The 20,618-nt window shown below is 44.0% G+C and overlaps 1 protein-coding gene across 2 annotated transcripts in view; it reads right to left on the reverse strand.

The window, feature by feature from the left end:
• Window positions 1-20,618, reverse strand: part of drp2 (dystrophin related protein 2) — a 202,217-nt gene that overhangs the window by 181,107 nt on the left and 492 nt on the right. The window lies entirely within an intron of this gene.

The following is a 20,618-nucleotide window of genomic DNA, read 5'->3' on the forward strand; positions in this document are numbered from 1 at the left end:
TGCCTGGGAGGCGGCCAGTGGCGGTCAATAACTCAATACCACTTTCTTCAACAGTAGCTTGCTGTCTCCAAGTAATGTTTTTAATGGGTATTCATCTTTTGCCCATTGATTGGATTAATAAAGCACTTTTTCTAGATGTTTAACATTGTATGGGGGGGGGATCTTCCATGGGACAATGCCACGTTGGGATTTGCCTCGACCAGAGGACAGAGTGCCCCTACTGGCCATCCAACACCACTTTCAGAAGTATCTGGTTTTCCATCCCGGTGAGGTTCCAACCAGGATCAAACCTGCTTAGCTGCAGAGGCAAGCCAGCAGTGGGACATGCATTTCTGTTAGATACATACTTCAATATCAATAAAACAAGCCTGCTTCATCCTTTTCTTCTTATGTTTTTTGTTTCCATCTTGTTATAGTCTACCGACGAACCGAGAGACAACATTATGTACTTAATGAAACAGGGACAAACTCAGGGAGGTGAAGTACATGGAATTCATGGGGGCTCTTCAATTGGCGGTAAAGAGATACAAGACATGTCTGATAAAGACAGAGAAGAAGACACTCATAGACAGCCTTCACCAAAAATATAGTAGCTGTGGTCTGATTTCTCAAGAGAAAATCAGAGCAGTGTTTTATAGTCTTTTACTGTGGAACCTTTCTTACATAATGTGATACAATTTTAGCGTCACAGTCTGTTTCATGCGGGGTTCATTATGCTGTTTTTGTTGGTTCATTAACAATAATGCCTGAAAATGAACTGGAATTTAACTGTACTTGAAATGAACTCCTCGCACAAGTGTTGCTCCTACAGAGAGCCCTTAGAGTAGAACACTCAGACAGAGCAGAACACATAGTCCCTCACAATTAATTTTACAGTAAAATCATTGTCCTTCGAGCAATAGCTGTGGAACTAAGTCCAAGTGTCACTTTCCAGGGAGGTAGGCTCTGGCTGTAAATTAATTTCAATTTTCCACTCACAAATCCAATTCTAAAGCAGGCTATAGTTCAAATCAAAGCCCCCCCACCCCCCACCCCCACCCCCAATAAAGCTAGACATCTTTTACTTCACAAAATTTTTATCTGTGTTATTTTTTGTTGTTGGGGAGGTTACAGGTGTATTATGCAGGTGTATTAAGTTTATGAAACATGTACACAGTAGGCTGCCACACACAAGAAGAAGAAAAACGGTAAGAAATACATTGAGTTTAAGTAATAATACATTCAACATAAACAGGAAATGAAAACAAAAAAAAGTGGGCCTCCACCCCCGACCTCCCTCCACCCCCGACCTCCCATCCAATTCCCCCAACCCCGCCAACTTGTCTATAATGTGCTGTGGCCACACAAGAAGTAGTCCCAGTACGTATGACACCACCGTACATTGTCCAGTGTTCACTAATTGCTGTGTCATCACTGTGTAAATGTCCTTGACCATAGGCACTATAATTAGAACAACGTCAATGCTCAGCAATAATAGTAATATGTTCCTAGGCTGTCATTGAAAATAAGAATTTGTTCTTAACTGACTAGTTAAATGAATACCCATAGGCTAGGCTGCAGGATTGTGCATGGATAGCATACCTGAATAATGAGCCAGTCATGGGGTACCATCTGCTGGCTTGTTCCCTTGTGTGTTGGGTTTGATGTGCTTCTCGAAGAAGTCTTGTGCTACCTTGGCACTGGAAAATGTGCATGTTCTGTTCAGGAAGGTCAAGATGAGTTTTGCCAGGTGGATGAAGCCGCATCTCAGGTTTAGCTTGGGTAGCGGGGATGTCACCTCGTTGTAGGTCTCCCTCTGTTTTAGCAGTTCAACACTCAGTTCTGGGTAGATGCTGATCCTCTCCCTTGCATAGGTCAGACCCCGGATTCCGTTGCAAGGCGAACAATTCACTACTTGGCTTTAAAGCTGTGGCTCTGTACAATCATACAGCGAGAGCCGTAAGCCAGCCAGCTTTTCTCTGACTAAAGATCATAGCAATGAGCAGTAGAGAGGCTGTGGCCCACTAGTATATAGCCAGCTCCCTAGCCCCTACTCCTCATTCACATATCCGTGAAATGTCAGCCTTTTCAGCACGCTCGTGAAAATTGAGCTGTAAACACGCCTTGACCTCGGGCGGAAAAATGACAAAAATGCCTTGTCATTTCCACGCTGTGAAGAACAAACTAATCTGTGGAGTGTGGCTGCACTACAAGCCCTTGCCTTAGCCACAACCTAGAGAGAGAGAGAGGGGGAGAAGTACAGAGAGAGGGAGAGAAAGGAGAGAAAGACAGAAAGAGGGAGAAAGAAAGAAAGAAAGAAAGAAATGGGATGAACGAGAGGGAGACAGGATGAAAGAGAGAGAGAGAAAGAGAAAAAGAGAAAGAGAAGATGAAAGAGAGAGGGAGTGTGGCGGTCCTCATTAAATTCGACCAACATTTATTCCAAATGTTAATTTCATTGCGCTATCAGGGCAGTTCCAGGGGTGAGAAATGAAGGCATAGCAGGAACAAATTGCTTTCATGTACAGAGAGCATTCCCCCTGGATGGCAGCATGCAGGACGCGTCTCCTCTAATTAAATTCCTCCCATTGTATTTAAAACCATATGATGTAATTAGAACATTTAGTTCCATTTAATACACCCACATTTTTTCCCCTCCCCTCCTCAATTCCAAAATGCAATTACATTTGGGTTTGATGCGGTGTCCCTGAGTCCTTGTCAGGAGAGTTGCTATAGAGATGACCATCAGGATAGAGCCTGTGCCAGGCAATCCTTCAATGTTGCACACACACACCCACGCTCTCCCTCGCTAACTGTTTTTACTGCCCTCACCTGCGCACACACACTTTCTATCGGTTTCTATCACAATATCTGCACAAATGCAGACATACGCACACACTATTTTCAATCAGGAACTGGCCAATAGGGTCTGAGCTTAGACGGCCACTTTTACCTGAATAAAGTCAACCTCCCTCTGCACATGGCTAAAGACGTCAGCATGCTTCAGTTCGGCTGGCGCCTAGCCAAACTCGGCTAGGCAAACCCAACGAGTGTCCTTGCATAATCCCTTAAAATACATTTGCTTGAAAAACGAGAAAAACACGGCAATAGTACTATTTGTCCATTTTGAGCCGCCGTAGCCAGTATACACTTCCTCAAAATAGTCAGATTAATCTAAAATAACTCAATAAATCTGTCATTAATTTTGGACTTGTTTTGTGGAGGAGATCTTAGTCGCGCAATTTTACATCTAAGATGTTTGGTTCAGTACTTCTCAATGAAAACGTACATGAAAATGAGTCGTCTCTCATTGAATGACAACCAACATTTTATTGAAGAATCTCTACTGTTGACCAATCACCGATTTCGGCTTGCCCCGAACAACCGAAAAAAACGTCACAAAATGTCTTCATAATATATTCAGAAACGGTTTTGGCTGGGAAGGCGGACGCCTTAACACTTCCCTCTCAACAACTCCCTACCTCCCTCTCCATCTCCCTACCTCCCTCTTCCCTATCCACCACACCTCACCATCTCCCCTCTCCACCTCCCTCTCTACCTCCCTACCTCCCTCTCCCTACCTCCCTCTCCACCTCCCTCTTCCCTCTCACCTCCCTACCACCCTCTCCACCTCCCTACCCCCCTCTCCAGCTCCCTACCCCCCTCTCCAGCTCCCTCTTCATCTACTCAAAGGAACTCTGGAGCCCTGTCAGAGTGACCACTGGGTTCTTGGTCACCTCCCTGACCAATGCCCCCGATTGCTCAGTTTGGCCAGGCAGCCAGCTCTAGGAAGAGTCTTGGTGGTTCAAAACTTCTTCCATTTAAGAATGATGGAGGCCATTGTGTTCTTGGGGACCTTCAGTGCTGTAGAAATGTGTTGGTACCCTTCCCCAGATCTGTGCCTCGACACAATCCTGTCTCGGAGCTCTACGGACAATTCCTTTGACCTCATGGCTTGGTTTTTACTCTGACATACACTGTCAACTGTGGGACCCTATATAGACAGGTGTGTGCCTTTCCAAATCATGTCCAATCAATTACCATAGATGGACTCCAATTAAGTTGTAGAAACATCTCGAGGATAATCAATGGAAACAGGATGCACTTCAGCTAAATTTCATACAGACAAAGGGTCTGAATACTTACGTAAATTTCGAAAACCTGTTTTCAGGATTATGGGGTATTGTATGTAGATTGATTAAGAAATATGTTTTATTTAAACCATTTTAGAATAAGGCTGTAACATAACAAAATGTGGAAAAAGTCAAGGGGTCTGAATACTTTGTACCTCCCCACCTCTCTCTCCTCTCTCTTTCCTCTCTCTTTAATTTCCTCTCCACCTCCCTCTACCCACTTCCCTCCCCCCCACCTCCCTCCTCTCCCTCCCTCCCACCCTCCTCACCTCTCTCTCCACCCTCCCCACCTCCCCTCCCCATCTACCTCCCTCTCCGCCTCTCTCTCAACACCTCTAGCTGAGCTGCTGTCATAGGTGCCATCTTGAGCTGACTCCTTTATATGGCTTTCTGAGGACATGCCAACAGAAATCAATGCCAATGTGATGGCCCCGACTGTATCACCGTCGTTAAGTCTCTTTTCTCTCTGGCTGACTGGAGTGCATCCCACCTTAGTCAATTACCTTGGCCTGGGCAAAGGACAACAACATTAGAAGACCTCATTCCTTGGTATCCATCGCCATACTAATGTTAACCCCAAACCACACCCATGTCAACAATAACCACCCACTGCATATACAAAACAACAATACAACCCTTCATATACGGTAGCAAATTCGGTTTTATATCAGGTACAGACAACCTAAAGCTGAAATGTGAGGGGATATTAAATATTAAAGATCATTTCACAATTCTAATTCTCTATTTTGTACTTTTCTTGATTCATGCTTTCCCAATCAATAGCAAAGATGATCCCTGCAGTCACTGACAGTCTGTGTGGTATCGAGGTCACAGATTTTAGCTAGGCTGGTCTTTGTATCATGCCAAGTGTATGCATTGGTTTTATATAATGCTGGGATAAGCCATGGGTTCTCAGTGTGTGTGAGTACACAGCTGTCTTAGTCTGAGCACGACCTCCCAATGCATCCGGGGCTCTATTCAAATTCACAGCGTGTTGCTAGCAAAGTCAAATAACAAAGACCATTACAAAACATCACTATAACGACGCGCCACTGGTGCCTTCAGAACACCTTATTTGCTTGTAAGTGAAGCAAAGAATTTAAAGGTTTATACCGCCGTGGCGCCCGCACTTCAACATCTCCCAGTCGATCTAATATTCATAAATCCTAAAGAGGCCTTGGGTTGAAACAATTGTCTTTTTCACTCTGCGTGTTAAATTGATGAATAGAGAAATAGCATTAAGAAAGCCTTGCAAATGTAATGACCTTGGAGACGGCTGCTAATAAAAGGCATGCTAACAAAGTCGTTGACGCTGGGCCTACTGACTAGCCTTTGTTTGAAGCTGTTCTGTGTTCCTGTGAAGGAAGGCTGTATACCTGTGAATTTTAGGAGACAACGCCAGAGCTCTTTCACACTCAATCTGTGTGCTATGCAGGCTAACAACAGGGAGTGTGACATGTCAATGTGAGCCTGACGACGCATCTTATTAGTGGGCCATGTTGTGGCCCACTGTGAGAGGGGTTATGTGTGTGTGTATGTGTGTGTGTGTGTGTGTGTGTGTGTATTTGTGTTGATTGTTAATAATCTGTCATGTGTGGGCAATGTTCTACCTTCTAACAGATTACTTATGGTGGTTCTCTTCTTTGCTGTCAAGACTGGCCCAGAAATATACATTTAATGTCATTATTTTCTCCCCCTTCAACTATCAGCCCACACACCAGACAAGCCAGGTAAGGCTGCACTGGCATGGCTGACATGAAAGGCCTCATTGCCTCGAGAGACCGGTCAACACAACTGCCCTCCTGACTGAATGGACCTATTCCCTGACTCTGCAGGACGCTGAACCTCTAAAGCGCCGCGCACCAAGGACAGTGGGGCACGCACGGCTTGTTGCATTCGGGGGGGCGGGGGTGCACGGCACACTCGCTTTCATTTTGACACACAAAGCTGACTCTTTTCTGTCACCAAAGGGACCTTTCCAAATCACGCCAGAGCCCATACGGCGATCATCTGCAACCCCCCCAGAGTCAGCCTATTCCACTTCTGACCAGAGGCGAGCGCCCAACTACACCTCCTGCTGTCGGCCCATTGAAATTGTGGCAGTCGCAACACGCACACACAATGGCTCTTCTGTGGAAACAGTCACAGGGAAATTACACCTCCACTGTTAACACTCTTATTTTCCTCCTGAAACCCCTCTGTGTTGTGGTTCCACAAGCAGGACAGCAATGGCACATCACTGCATACCAAGGGAAGGCCACAATTCAAATGGGGAGAGCATTCTCCATTGGATGAGCAGGCATGTGGCCATACTCATAGGCAAGGAAGGTGGGGAGGGGGGGTTAAAAGCAGGCCAGCTATGAGATTGGCTGTTGTAATCTGGGCAGAGAAAATGGCTGACATTTCAATATCTTGGCTGACATTTCAAAGGTGTACATGAGTACTGGGTTTGGTATTTTAATCCACCAGGACACATGCAGACTCCCTATCAACTTGACGGCTCTCAGGTATCTACCTACAAAGATCAAAATATCTATTGGAAATGGTAGAAAAAGATCAAAGGTTGACATCATTACAAAGGATGTGCTTTCCATAGTCTTTCTAGACGTCCGGGTTGCCTCCCACAATGTTCCGACTCAACAATTCTGTACGTAATAAAACGGCAGTTTGGCATTGAGGAACTACGTCACTCACTGCCTCGTGGAGCAAGATGGAGATCACTGAGGTACTTTTAATGATGGCATTTCACAAGTAGCTAGTTTGCATCAACTACCTTCACTAAAACCAGCGCAAAGGTTTTGACTGCAAACTCTGGTTTCGAATTGTGACTTTCTGGTTTGTCTGCCAGGTGACTTGTCAGGAGCTGTCTGCCTGAAGAGAACCCGATGTACTATTTTGTTTCCCTTTTCCAAGTTACCAAGAGAGTCCGTCCTTGATCCCAGACCCTAGTCACTGTTGCCAAGTGTTGGGTTTCCAAGACTATGCTCCCCAGAGAACATATATCAATAAAACATACAGCTCATTCAGAAAGTATTCAGACGCCTTGACTTTATCCACATTTTGTTACGTTACAGACTTAATTTAAAAAAAAATATTATAATAATTCCCATCATCAATCTACACACAATACCCCATAATGACAAAGCAAAAACAGGTTTGTATGTATCTAACAGAACTGAAATATCACATTTACATTTATTCAGACCATTTACTCAGTACTTTGTTGAAGCACCTTTGGCAGCGATTATACCCTTGAGTCTCCTTGGGTATGATGCTTGAAGCTTGGCACACCTGTATTTGGGGAGTTTCTCCCATTATTCTCTGCAGATCCTCTCAAGCTCTGTCAGGTTGGATGGGAAGCATCGCTGCACAGCTGTTTTCAGGTCTCTCCAGATATGTTCGATCGAGTTCAAGTCCGGGCTCTGACTGGGCCACTCATAGACATTCAGAGACTTGTCCCAAAGCCTCTCCTGCGTTGTCTTGGCTGTGTGCTTAGGGTCGTTGTCCTGTTGGAAGATGAACCTTTGGCCCAGTCAGAGGTCCTGAGCGCTCTGGAGCAGGTTTTCATAAGAATCTCTTTGTACTTTGCTCCGTTAATCTTTCTCTCCATCCTGACTAGTCTTCCAGTTCCTGCCGCTGAAAAACATCCCCACAGCATGATGCTGCCACCACGCTTCACCATAGGGATGGCGCCAAATTTTCTCCAGATGTGACGCTTGGCATTCAGGCCAAAGAGTTCAATCTTGGTTTCATCAGACCAGAGAATCTTGGTTCTCCTTTAGGGGCCTTTTGGCAAACTTCAAGCGGGCTGTCATGCCTTTTACTGAGGACTGGCTTCCGATCTGGCCACCCTACCATAAAGGCCTGATTGGTGGATTGCTGCGGAGATGGTTGTCTTTCTGGTAGGTTCTTTCATCTGCTCAAAGGAACTTTGGAGCTCTGACAGAGTGACCACTGGGTTCTTGGTCACCTCCCTGACCAAGGCCCTTTTCCCCCGATTGCTCAGTTTGGCTGGGCGGCCAGCTCTAGGAAGAGTCTTGGTGGTTCCAACCTTCTTCCATTTAAGAAAGATGGAGGCCACTGTGTTCTTGGGGACCTTCAATGCTGCAGAAATGTTTTGGTACCCTTCCCCAGATCTGTGCCTCGACACAATCCTGTCTCGGAGCTCTACGGACAATTCCTTTGACCTCATGTTTTGGTTTCTGCTCTGACATGCGCTGTCAACTGTGGGACCTTATATAGACAGGTGTGTGCCTTTCCAAATCATGTCCAATCAATTGAATTTACCACAGGTGGAATCCAATCAAGTTGTAGAAACATCTCAAGGATGATCAATGGAAACAGGATGCACCTGAGCTCAATTTCGAGTCTCATAACAAGGGTCTGAATACTTATGTAAATAAGGTATTTCGGTTTTTATTTTTAATACATTTGCAAACAATCCCTAAAAACCTGTTTTTGCTTTCTCATTATGGAGTGTTGTGTGTAGATTGATGAAGGGGAAAAAATGATTTAATCCATTTTAGATTAAGGCTGTAATGTAACAAAATGTGGATAAAGTCAACGGGTCTGAATACTTTTCGAATGCACTGTATGCTTTCTGTGTGAGCACACATTGATTTGCTCAACACGGCAAAAGAAGTGGCATACAGAGTGACAAGACAAGAAAGCCAGTGGTAACCCAGCCTTGGGAGAGCCCTCTGGTCTCATCTAATCCAGAATAATGACAGTGGTGTAAAGTACTTAAGTAAAATTACTTTAAAGTACTACTCAAGTAGTTTTTGGGGGAATCTGTACTTTACTATCTATATTTTTGACAACTTTTACTTCACTATATTCAACTATACTCTGTACATTTTCCCTGACACCCAAAATACTTGTTACATTTTGAATGCTTAGCAGGACAGGAAACTGGTCCAATTCACACACTTATCAAGAGAACACCCCTGGTCATCCCTACTGCCTCTGATCTGGCGGACTCACTAAACACAAATGCTTCATTTGTAAATTATGTCTGAGCCTTGGAGTGTGTCCCTAGCTATCAGTAAATTTAAAGAATTTGAAATGATTTATACTTTTACTTTTGATTCTTAAGTATATTTTAGCAATTACATTTGTTACTTAAGTATATTTAAAATAAAATTCTTTAAGACTTTTACTCAAGTAGTATTTTACTGGGTGACTTTCACTTTTACGTGAGTCATTTTCTATTAAGGTATCTTTACTTTTACTCGAGTATGACAATTGGGTACTTTTTCCACCGCTGAATACTGATGCTCCCAGCCTCCACGCCCTCACTCTGTCTAAGAGGTTCTGGAGGGTGTGCGTGTGTGTGTGTGTGTGTGTGTGTGGTGTGTGGTGTGTGTGTGTGCGTGCGTGCGTGTGTGGTGTGTGTGTGTTCATTCGTGACCCCACCACTGTCTCTAGTCCTTTCTGCAGTCCCATAGTCTCAAACCGCTCCAGCATCCCCATTCAGCCACTGCTGCCGTTACTCCTCACCTCTCCTGTCCCTCCGCACCCAAAGCACTGGAGTCTCCACCTGGACAGCCTAAGGGTCCGGCGTGATGCAGATGAGCTTTCTCATGCTAGAGTGGGCGTCACACACACATATTGTATGGCTACTCTATAACCCCAGCCAAACCTGACTCACACTGTTAAATGTTGTTCTCAGACACACAAATGCACGCAAGCACGCAAGCACACATACACACTAATAATAACCTCAGTCCAACTTGAAGTACACACAACTCACTTCTATAATTACTATATCTGGACCACATTAGAGTGGTAGTGTGAAACAAGTCCTGCCATATCTCTGTTCTGTACTAGTGTATGCAAGGCAATAGATAAGGGCTGCTAGTCTGAATTTGTGAGGTTTTGATGTTAAGGCTACTAGCTATGGCAGACATGATCAGAGTAGAGGAGAAGGGAATCAAAACAAGGCTGGCATTCAGATACTGGCAGCCATGACAGAGTTAGATAAACACTCAGGTGCTATTGAGGTCACCGTTCTCCCTACCTGCGTCTGGGCCATCAATTTCAGTTCAGCTCTGTGGTCCTCTAGTGATTAAACAGACGTGATTGGGGCCACGGATCAATACCAAGTTTGGACTATTGTTAGAGGAAGTTATTTCCATTAAGGCAACAGACGAGATCTAAGGATACCAGAGCTGTTTGAAGCTTTTTCCCCTCCATAGGAGATCTAAGATGAACAAAATTTTAACAAGGCATGGTTTGTTGACCCATAAATGCGAGGCATTCTCTCTGTGTTATTCAACCAAAAGTTTTTTGTTGTTGATTTATTTCATTTTTATTGAACCTTTATTTAACTAGACAAGTCAGTTAAGAACAAATTCTTATTTACAATAACGACCTATGGTTAACGAAGCTAATTCACGTTGGCTATGTTAGTCACTGTTGTTGCTGGAGGACAGTTCCATGTGGTTGGAATTCCCTAGACATAAGCACTCAATTAGCAGTTCCTCCCAACAACCGCTTGTAAATACCATTAATAACGATAAGCAGGCAGCCTACCGGATGGGGATTAATAAATTCATCATCACAATCTGATTGAAAGGAGTCCTTGTGGGTGTTATGCTTAGACAGAGCATATCCTAAGTATTCACCACAGTACATTTTACAAACATACCCATATTGGTTACAGTTTTTATAGAGTCGTATCTGTCAGATGAACACAATTATTGGATGTTTATTAAGGATGTTCAAAAACGTTCACTTTGAAATGTATTCCTAAAGAACACCTTCAGTTGGATTTTTCTGCCGTTGAAAGTCCAAACACTGTAAAAAAAAAAAGTTTTTAAAAATATAATCTTTGAGAACTAACCATCATCAAAATAAAAGATAGACAGTCAGGCAGAATTGAAAATTCCCAAAACAATTAATTTAGTAGTATTGATTTTGTTTTAATGCTTAAAAAAAAAAGCATTAGCCATGGCAAGATGCATAGAATTGCAGGAAATTAGCTTTTAAACTGCAAAAACATTCTTAGATCTATGGCAGAATATATATGGAATCATATGAAATGTGCTTTAAAAATGTTCTAGAAAATTCAGCTGCGCCGACGGGCCGACCGCGCCCATTGCCACGCCCCCGTGCCCCCCCTTTGACCGCGCACCATTGCCACGCCCCCCGCCCCCCTCCCTTTAAACACGCCCATTGCCACGCCCCCGTGCCCCCCCTTTGCTTTTACATGGTTACATCACAAACAATTAAAAACATATTCTTCTTAGAGACAAACTAACTAACACGATTATGTTTATTGATGGCTGAGTAGGTGGATGGAGAGTTCAGCTATAGATTTGTTTCCCTCTGACGATTTAGCTATGATACATAAAACGGCTGGATACCAGTAAATGTAATCCTGCAGTACACCAATACAAAATAAACTGCTATACTGCCACAAATACTCCTAATTGACGTTTGCCAGAGACAATGTCTATTTTGATGAAGAGATAATGGTTGTTTTAATACAAATACACCCAGAATCCCTAGCACAATGAGGATGGAGAGCTTCCTACCACTGTGGGCTTTGTCAAGTTCATATTCATTGGTTTAAACATGACTCACTGCCTCCACACTGAGACAGATAGAGAGAGCGAGAGAGCACTCGGAGGAGATGGGCTCTAAAAATAAAGACCAGGCATGATTAGCATTCCCTCACATACTGTACATCTACATAGCTGCCTGCTACTGACGCAGCCAGCCACAGCCACAGCACCAGCACCAAGTAGAATTAGGCAGATTGTTCCATATTAGCCCCTCTCAGGAGGGAGCTTTGCTGCGCACAACACAGACAACCCATTAGGCAGATCACATCCCCAATGTCACTCACGTCGGGTTTTTAGGTGTGAAACTCTGTGACAGGGAAAAAGGATTTGTTCTGTGTTTTACGGAGATTGATTTTGTTGGGAGCCGAGGCCTAGCATCCGTTTCCTTTCTCAAAGGTCAAAGTGATTGTGACGATCTCGCAAAGGTCAGGCCATTGCAATAATCGTCCAGCTGAATTGTTGGGATTTGCTCCAGCACATTTCTCCCAGGCCTGCGGTCCCCAATTCCGATCGAAAAACCCAAACTGAAACGGTTGGCAGAAGCACAGAAGGTCAGAGCCCTACAAAAAAGGAGGGTTTAACATCAAGAGTGCAATCTGCCAGTGCAAAACTTTATTGGAAAGGCCTGAATAAAGATCAGCTTGAACTCGCTCACTTCACTGTTTCCATAGGAACAATAACTAAGAAGGCAGCCCTCTCTCACTCAGGCTAAATTGATGAGGAGGTAGTTAGAAGTAAACGCTGTAAAAGTGCATCTATGCCGACAAAGTGATTTAGAGAAAAACTACTACGACACATGCCTCGGTACGAGAATCTTGCTCTATTAAAATTGTAAATATGACTGCAAGTGTTCCATTATTTTAGTATTTCCCTGGGCACTCTGCCAAGTTTGAAATGTAACAAATGACCTACATCTTAATCATAAAAAACTAATCCAAATCTAACGATAAGATATGCGAGTATAATCCTAGATTTGCTGGGTTTAACTCTATGTAAATGTGTTTGACTTACATTTATGCAAATTTGCTTGATTCAAGTATCTCCAGAAAGGCCTTACTAAATATATAATAAGAAGACACTTCTATTTAACTTTACATGCTATGGCAATTAGGCTGTTCTGTCACGAGCAGCAGCAGCAAGTGCACTCAACAAGCCCTATACACACACTAACTACACAGCAGGCCCTCGTTGGTCCCCAGGAACTGACCTAGACCTAGTCTGCCTGCACTAGACACACTACCCAGGAGTCAGGCATATCACCTCTCCCCTGCTATGTGAGTTACAACAACCTCCCACCCTGCCCCTGATAAGAGAGCATCATGATTTAAATGAAAGCTGCCTCTTTCCTGCGCTGCTGTCCCCGAGACAAACCATGTAATGAGATATGCCACTAATGGAGAAAGCGCTCCCATGCAGCACCAAATAAAAGCAGACAGATTTAATTACAGCCTGCCAGACTGACCTTTTCCCTTTGATAAATCATACAGCCGGGGAGGCTAGGGAGGCTGCCATTAGGGCCTGTGGATGTGGGACGCCCAGGCTTGAAAACCAATCTCTTTCTGGGATCTGGGGCTGTTGTATCGACCAACCGGCCCGGTCTCCGGCACACAGGCAGTCAGGCAGCGCCACAGAACAGCCACATTACAACTCCACCTGTTTAGCTAAAACAATCCATAAATAATTTTATTTTTTTGGGGGGGGGGTTGCCTGTTTTGCATATTATTTTGGCATTAATATTTGTCACATATCAGTTTGAAAACAATGTAAAAAAAAATATATTGTTTATAAAGCCACATACTAACATGGTCTCTTTCTTGCTTTCTTGAGTAAGGCAGCTCCAAAATGCAGGTGTTTCAGCCTAGCTGTAATGAGGGCACTGAGAGTCGGGAAGCAAGTTCAGGGAGTGAGTGTTTTAATAAATAAACACAACTAAATACAAAACAAGAAAGACAAACAACACACAGACATGACACTGGAAAAGAAACAAAAACGCCTGGGGAAGGAACCAAAGGGAATGACATATATAGGGAAGGTAATCAGGGAAGTAATAAGGGAAGTGATAGAGTCCAGGTGAGTCTTATGACGCGCAGGTGCGCGTAACGATGGTGACAGGTGTGCGCCATAACAAGCAGCCTGGTGACCTAGAGGCCGCCGGAGAGGGAGCACACGTGACAGTACCCCCTCCCCGACGCGCGGCTCCAGCCGCAGGATGCTGACCAAAATGATGATCCCGGGGATCAGGAGCGGACCGGTCACCTCTGCTGAGGCGCGGGGAACCTGTCAGTTCGGCTGAGACGCGGGAGCAAGTCTGATGACATGCAGGTGCGCGTAACGATGGTGACAGGTGTGCGCCATAACGAGCAGCCTGGTGACCTAGAGGCCGGAGAGGGAGCACACGTGACACTAGCTCAGTGATTTCTGTGATTGTGGGGCAGCCAGCGGAAAATACGGAGCGTAGGGGTTGGTAATGTTCTCTAGTTGCGCCGTGATTGGCTCAGTGTTCTGTCACTCATGGGGAAACTACGTCACCGCAAAATCTACAGGTAGAGCTGGAAAATTCAAGCCCCTTGGGAGCTGCCATAGATTTACATTAGAAACACCCATCCAAGAAGGCTCAAGATCATTGGCCACAGAAAAACTGATGTCAAGTCACATTATATCTACCGTAGCTTTGGTTAGACTGATCATGTCAACATCATATTTTCAAAATCTTAGCTAGCAAGCTAGACAAGGAGTCATCATCAAGCATCAAGTCGGCAATCTACTGGAAAATCAATTTTCAATTATTGTCATACTGTATGAAGCGAAATTATAGATAAAATGTATCAGTGCTCATCGGCCATAAACATTACACAAGTTGGAAATCGCATATTCAACAATGAGTGCTGCAGCCCCGGGTTCGATCCGAGGCTGTGTCACAGCTGGCTGTGCCAGGGAGACCCATGAGGTGGCGCACAATTGGCCCAGTGTGTCAAGAAGCAGTGCGGCTTGGCTCTCGACCTTCGCCGAGTCCGTAGGGGAGTTGCAGCGATGAGACAAGATTGGAACTACCAATTGGATATTATGAAAAAGGGGGTAACACCATGGGCCAGAAAATGTTGACTACATTGGCCATGCTGTCAATCCAGCATGACTTCTGCAGTGTTCAAAACATTTGGAAACTATGATAAAACTAGCTCTGACTGGGAAAATATGGAAAACAATTCTGAACGGTCATCTTACTCGGAATTCCAAGTCAGGATTTTGGGCCTCTTCTAGAGCCTACAAGCAGGACCACAGCGCCACCTTCCTGTTCAAGTGATTACAGCACAACAAGGGGAGTCCACAAACGTCTTGTATGCTGCTGCATAAATTATGTAATATGCCAGGGAGATATGTCTACTGTAGCTAAGAAAGTAATACTAAGTGTATGTTGTGAAGTAAGCTGTTAGTAGCCCATGTGCCTCACCCTAATAATTTGGTCCCTTTTCCCCTCATAATTTAGCATAGGGTTTTGACTTGGTGGTGCACATATAGCCTATAGCCTGTTTTAGAGAAATGCAATCATTGAATATTGTAAGAGCTTTCATTGTCTGCTTATATGCCCCCTTTTTTATCCTACGGTTCTGACTTGGTGTACAGGGAGAATTCTGTAAGAACGGCCCATATTCTGAATTCTGTCGCAATACATTTCAAAAGTGCTGAACAAATAGTTATTGACTACGTCCAACCTAGCTCGCTCATTAATGTCTTAATGAAAATTACTGATTGCCTCTTGTCCGCCTGTCGTCCACTTATGCCATAGTTTGTACATCTCAATTGTCATTATAAACCACATTTGTTTTAGCAAGTCAGCCATATCAGCTATGTTTTTTTAAGGCAATAAATGAGGCTGAATTAACTGTTTCGCTGCCAGACAAGGCTGATAGCCAGGTGAAGCAGTGGTAAAGATTCACTCCATGGTGCTGAAAAGAAAGCTCTGCTGTCAGGACAGCTTTATGTAGGCCCTTGCAGTTTGTGGGCACCGTTTGTCACCGTTATAGTGCAATTAATGTATCGTTTAGTGTTGTGTTGTGTAGTGGCTTTGCTGGCATGCATCTACACATTTTTTGTTTTTTGTTTGCCCCAACAAGATTTACATGCTAAAATGGCCACTGATTAAAACAAAAACTATTCCGATGGAAAACTCACACAGTATCTATTTCAAACTTGCAGTGGGAGAGTGGGACACTGGCGCGTTCCCTCTCTTCAGGGAGGTTAAACATTATCATTCAGCACACAGGATCAGTCCCTTGAGACTCAAGCCATGGCTCCTTCAGTAACTACTAAGGAGTCTGAAGTCTGTCTGCTAGGAGCTAATGTAGTCATAATGCTCTTTTTTGGGGATATACCTTTCATAGGCTCTCTGAAGAGGCCTTCAAAAGCAGGCTTTTTCAACTGCCATCTTCAAGGGATGGTGAGCCTTTCATTCTCACTTCATTATCTGCCGTCTTTGAATGGTGAGGTTCAATTCGGGAACCGATTCACTGAGCAAATGAAAGGCTGAGGTATCCTGGGAATCCCACACACTTATCCCTTCCCCAACCAGAAGCCCAACAATAGAACTTCCGGTCGTAACTCTACTCATCAGGATTCAGTCTTATGCAAGATCTAGGCTCATACAAAGACTGTGGCGACAAAATTGACCAACTCCGCCAATTCAAATCTTGAAGATTTCAATCAGATTAACTCGTTTCCATAGGCAGATTTCGCCAATCGTGCATGTAGATTGGGAGAGCATTACACAGCCTACTGTACCATCTGCCAGAGAACAATGGACGAAACTGCTTTATCAATTTCTGGAGAGACAGTAGCTCCTTTGAAGACACGCCAGAGATGTTTCCTATAGCTCTCGCTCTCTCTCTCCCTCTCAAAATGCACGCGCAGAGAGACACAGACCAGCACACTCAGTGTTTCACCTCCAAATCCGGAGTTATTTCAGATTTCTGATGAGTTCATCACCTTGTGTGTGGAAAAGCACAAATTTCAAATTGCCATAAACACTCCATCATGTCTCTAAAATGAAACGAAACCCTAGGACTCATGGCAATTATCCAAATCAGTCCCCTCCCACCTTCCGATCGCAAATGTTCAAAACAGTGCATGTAGGCCTCAGTTTCCCTCATGAAAACAAATCATGCAACAAAATTGCCCCCATGTGAAGACAATGCATATTCAGATGTTGACACACATCTCCTCGACTCGGTGCATAGCTACCATCTGCATATTACCAATAGAATGCTCCATGAATATTAAGAAGCGGAGAGGAGAGAGGCGAGCCTCTACATAATAATGCAACAGAGAGAGAGAGAGGGGGCAGAGCAGAACAGAGCGGCGGACCAAACCCAACTTCAGGTCACGCCGCTAACCGTCAGACAAGACGAGACACTTTGAAAAGGCAGTTCACGACGCGGCTGCTTTAATTAGACCACATTAGCACATTACAAGATGTAAAGTGACCAATGCAGACACTAGTGCTGACTGCCCTGACACAAGAAAGACTGCAAGTCGCAGATTAAACAAAGCTGATAGAAACAGTCACAAGGCTTTAAATATTCAGCAGAGTTTTGCCGACTAATAGGTCCCGGGAAACAAACGCAGAGAGAGACCATTAAGGCCCGGATAGACGTTGCTAGACGCAGAACTGGAGCTATTAAGACAAATTACAATGGGGCCACTGCAGGAGCCTAGCCTGGTAAAACCAGACTGCACTCACTTGTTTTAAACTTGAACCAGGCTAGCATTAGTCTACTCAAATGTTAATGACAATAGGTCTTGGGACTCCACACTGAATACCAAAAACAAGAGGATTCATTTTACAGCCCTTCTTTACATATAGATTTGCGTTAGATGCACTTCTATAAACCGCCGGCAAAAAAATGCAGCATTAAATTAGTTTAAGCATTCCCGCTTTTGCTGATTAACAACTAATTTATACAACCTCTGTAGTGGAAATGACAAGGCCCAAGGCCAAAAATGGATTGGGGATAGTAAATCATTAATAACTGATGAAAGCCTAAATAATCATGCATTTATTTGAACCTTTACTCAATGCTTCTGAAGTAATTGGGACTTATTTCTTTGGGTTCTTTTTAAAGCAGAATGAAAGAGAAACGTTTATCCAGGAAGGTAAGACATACGTTCACCCCCCTCTGTGTATTTACGCCATGGTAGAGACGAAAGGAAAGAAAACCAAAGGCATGTGCATCAATATTGCTCAGGATGACAGGTTTAAGAAATACATCACCTTGCTGTGTGAAGCTTAAACAGCACAGCAGAGCACAGCAGCCCGACAAGCTAGACAGAACGTATGACCTTTTTTGGAGCATGGCTCAAAACGTCTGTGACAACCACCCACCCCCCCCCCCCCCCGTCACACCAGGAAATATACAAATCACACACACCACCCACCCACAAACACCCTGTTCCTCCATAATAAGTAGGAGTGGTAGCCACCACACACTGAGCTTGGCTCTGTCAGCGGCTCAGAGAGCAAGGCCTGCAGTGCCAGGAAGTAAATAACAGGTATAAAGGTGTCGCCGGAGACAACCGGCAGACGCCAAGCCATTCAATGTTAATAGGAGAGCACCGGTTACCAGATTCTAAATAATAGCTCCCAGTCACCATCGTCGGGGTTAGGTACCCAAGGTGCGTTGGATTTATAGAGTTAGCAAATTACTTTTCCATCCCCCTCTATCCCTTCATTTCATCTCTTTTCAGGCTGGGGTGAGGATGATGAAGAAGGGGCAGGGGCGGTGGCTGATTGGGCTTCTCTGTACAGCTTGAGTGCATACACTATGTCTGGAGGCCAAGGGAGCGTGCTCCGAGCTACAACACCACTAAATCAATTCACATTTTATTTGTCACGTGCCGAATACAACCTTACCGTGGATTGCTTACTTACAAGCCCTTAATTTAACCAACAATGCAGTTCAAGAAATGGAGTTGAGAAAATATTTACTAAATAAAATAAAGTACAAATAAAAAGTAACACAGTTGAATGACTTAACAATAACGAGGCTATATTCAGGGGGCACCGGTACCGAGTCAATGTGCGGGGTACAGGTTAGTCGAGATAATCTGTATATGTAGGTAGGGGTAAAGTGACTAAACAGCAAGTAGCAGTATAAACACAAAAAAAGGGGGGGGGGGGGGGGTCAATGTAAACCATCCCCTACAATCTGTGATTCCTCTGGGGGACTCACTTAACACAGGGCTGGGAGCAGTTGGTATGGCTGTCTGGTGACTCTTCTGTTTGATAGAGTGATTGTGATGACAGAAGACGTGACTCTGTGCCTTTGTCTCCAGTCCCCAGGCACTGTAGGGTTTCCTGTACATGACTATGTGTAGGCTACATGCTGAGCTAGAGCCACCAAAAAATTATTACTGGTAAATCACAGCCAACCTATAGGAGAGTAGCAGCGTGACTTCAATAGGTCGAGGCTGGTGTCATGTGTAATTACATCCCAATGACACGTTGACCTCTTGACCCCATTAGACACTTCTTAATCATGACTGCTGTAGCCTATAAAAGGCATTTGGACAGGAAGGAGAAAATGACAGAGGAAAATGATTGGGAAAATGATTATTCACAGAAGCACAACAGTATTCGACTCAGGTAGAACAGAGACATCAAGCAAGAATATATAATGTCAGAGAGTAACAGTTGGTGGATTGCTCGTCCTTAACGCTTGGCTAGAGTTCCTGAAGACCCTGGAAAGACTAAGGGGAACTGACATTTTCAGAACACTCTCCTGAATTAAAAAAGGGGAAAATAAAAGCTGGCGCCTCAGACGCTCGTTGGCTCAGGCTGTGCCTACTACTACACCGCCATATAAATATTGCAATACAAAAATACATGTTTAGGAAAAGAAAGCAGCCAAACCTCAGGAGCACTGTGCATTGGGGTTGATTTAAAGATTACACACACTCTCACACTTGTCAAAACGCACAATAATCTACACATCAATGCCCTATCACCATCGATAGGGCTGGCAGTTTGTGTTTTATAAAGACAAATAGGAGCCATTGGAGGAATGATCAGGGTAATTTGGAGATATTCTGTAGGGAGCAATCTAAACACAGATACCCTAACAGTGTGGAGAAAATGTATAGCATGTAAGTGAGAGGCAATGAAACAAGATTCGAATCCCTTTAACATGTTTCACAGGGATACTGAGCCCCTTCAGCCAACATGAAAGTCTTTGCTACACTAAATGCAGATAAATGAACTATACCATCAGAAAACCAGTTGTATTCTGTTAACCACACACACTATTCACAACCATTCCCTCCCAGGAAGGATATATAATGTTTATTTATTTATGGGCATTATTCTGTTATTTCGATAGCAGCACACGGAGCTCCCAGACACTTTTATATGTTCATCTCACTGACCGAACTAAACTGCCATAAGCACGGAGAGTTTTCGTACAGTAGGGAATATCAAATCATTCTTCACAATGCAGCTTTACAAGAACCTTCAAATTCCTATTTAAGTACTGTCATCTATAGTGGGGTAAAAATCGTTGAATACAAAACGGAGACAATACTAGATTTTCCCTTTCAAATAATGTCCCCGGAGTCACTGTCAACATATGTTTCTTCACACTACAGGAAGACAGACTTCTTTACCTGTATCTTGAACCAAATGATTTGCCTTTATATCTGGCTTAACCTGTATCACTCAGCATCGGAAAGCCAATATCCCGATACCCAAGTAAGAATTCATACTCAATTTAGACCATAAATAACGAAAATGCAACACGCCATGCAACTCTGCAATTCCCGAATGACATGACAAGACTGATCTTTGCATGCATTGGTTCAGTGTTCACACATTTTGGCTTCTGGGTGAGTCGTCTGCTGCGCCGGTTGCCAAAATCCTGAGTTGCGCACATAAAACCTTTTGTATTATCTC

This window comes from Salmo trutta, chromosome 3, assembly GCF_901001165.1.
Source record: "Salmo trutta chromosome 3, fSalTru1.1, whole genome shotgun sequence".
Classification (NCBI taxonomy): Eukaryota; Metazoa; Chordata; class Actinopteri; order Salmoniformes; family Salmonidae; genus Salmo; species Salmo trutta.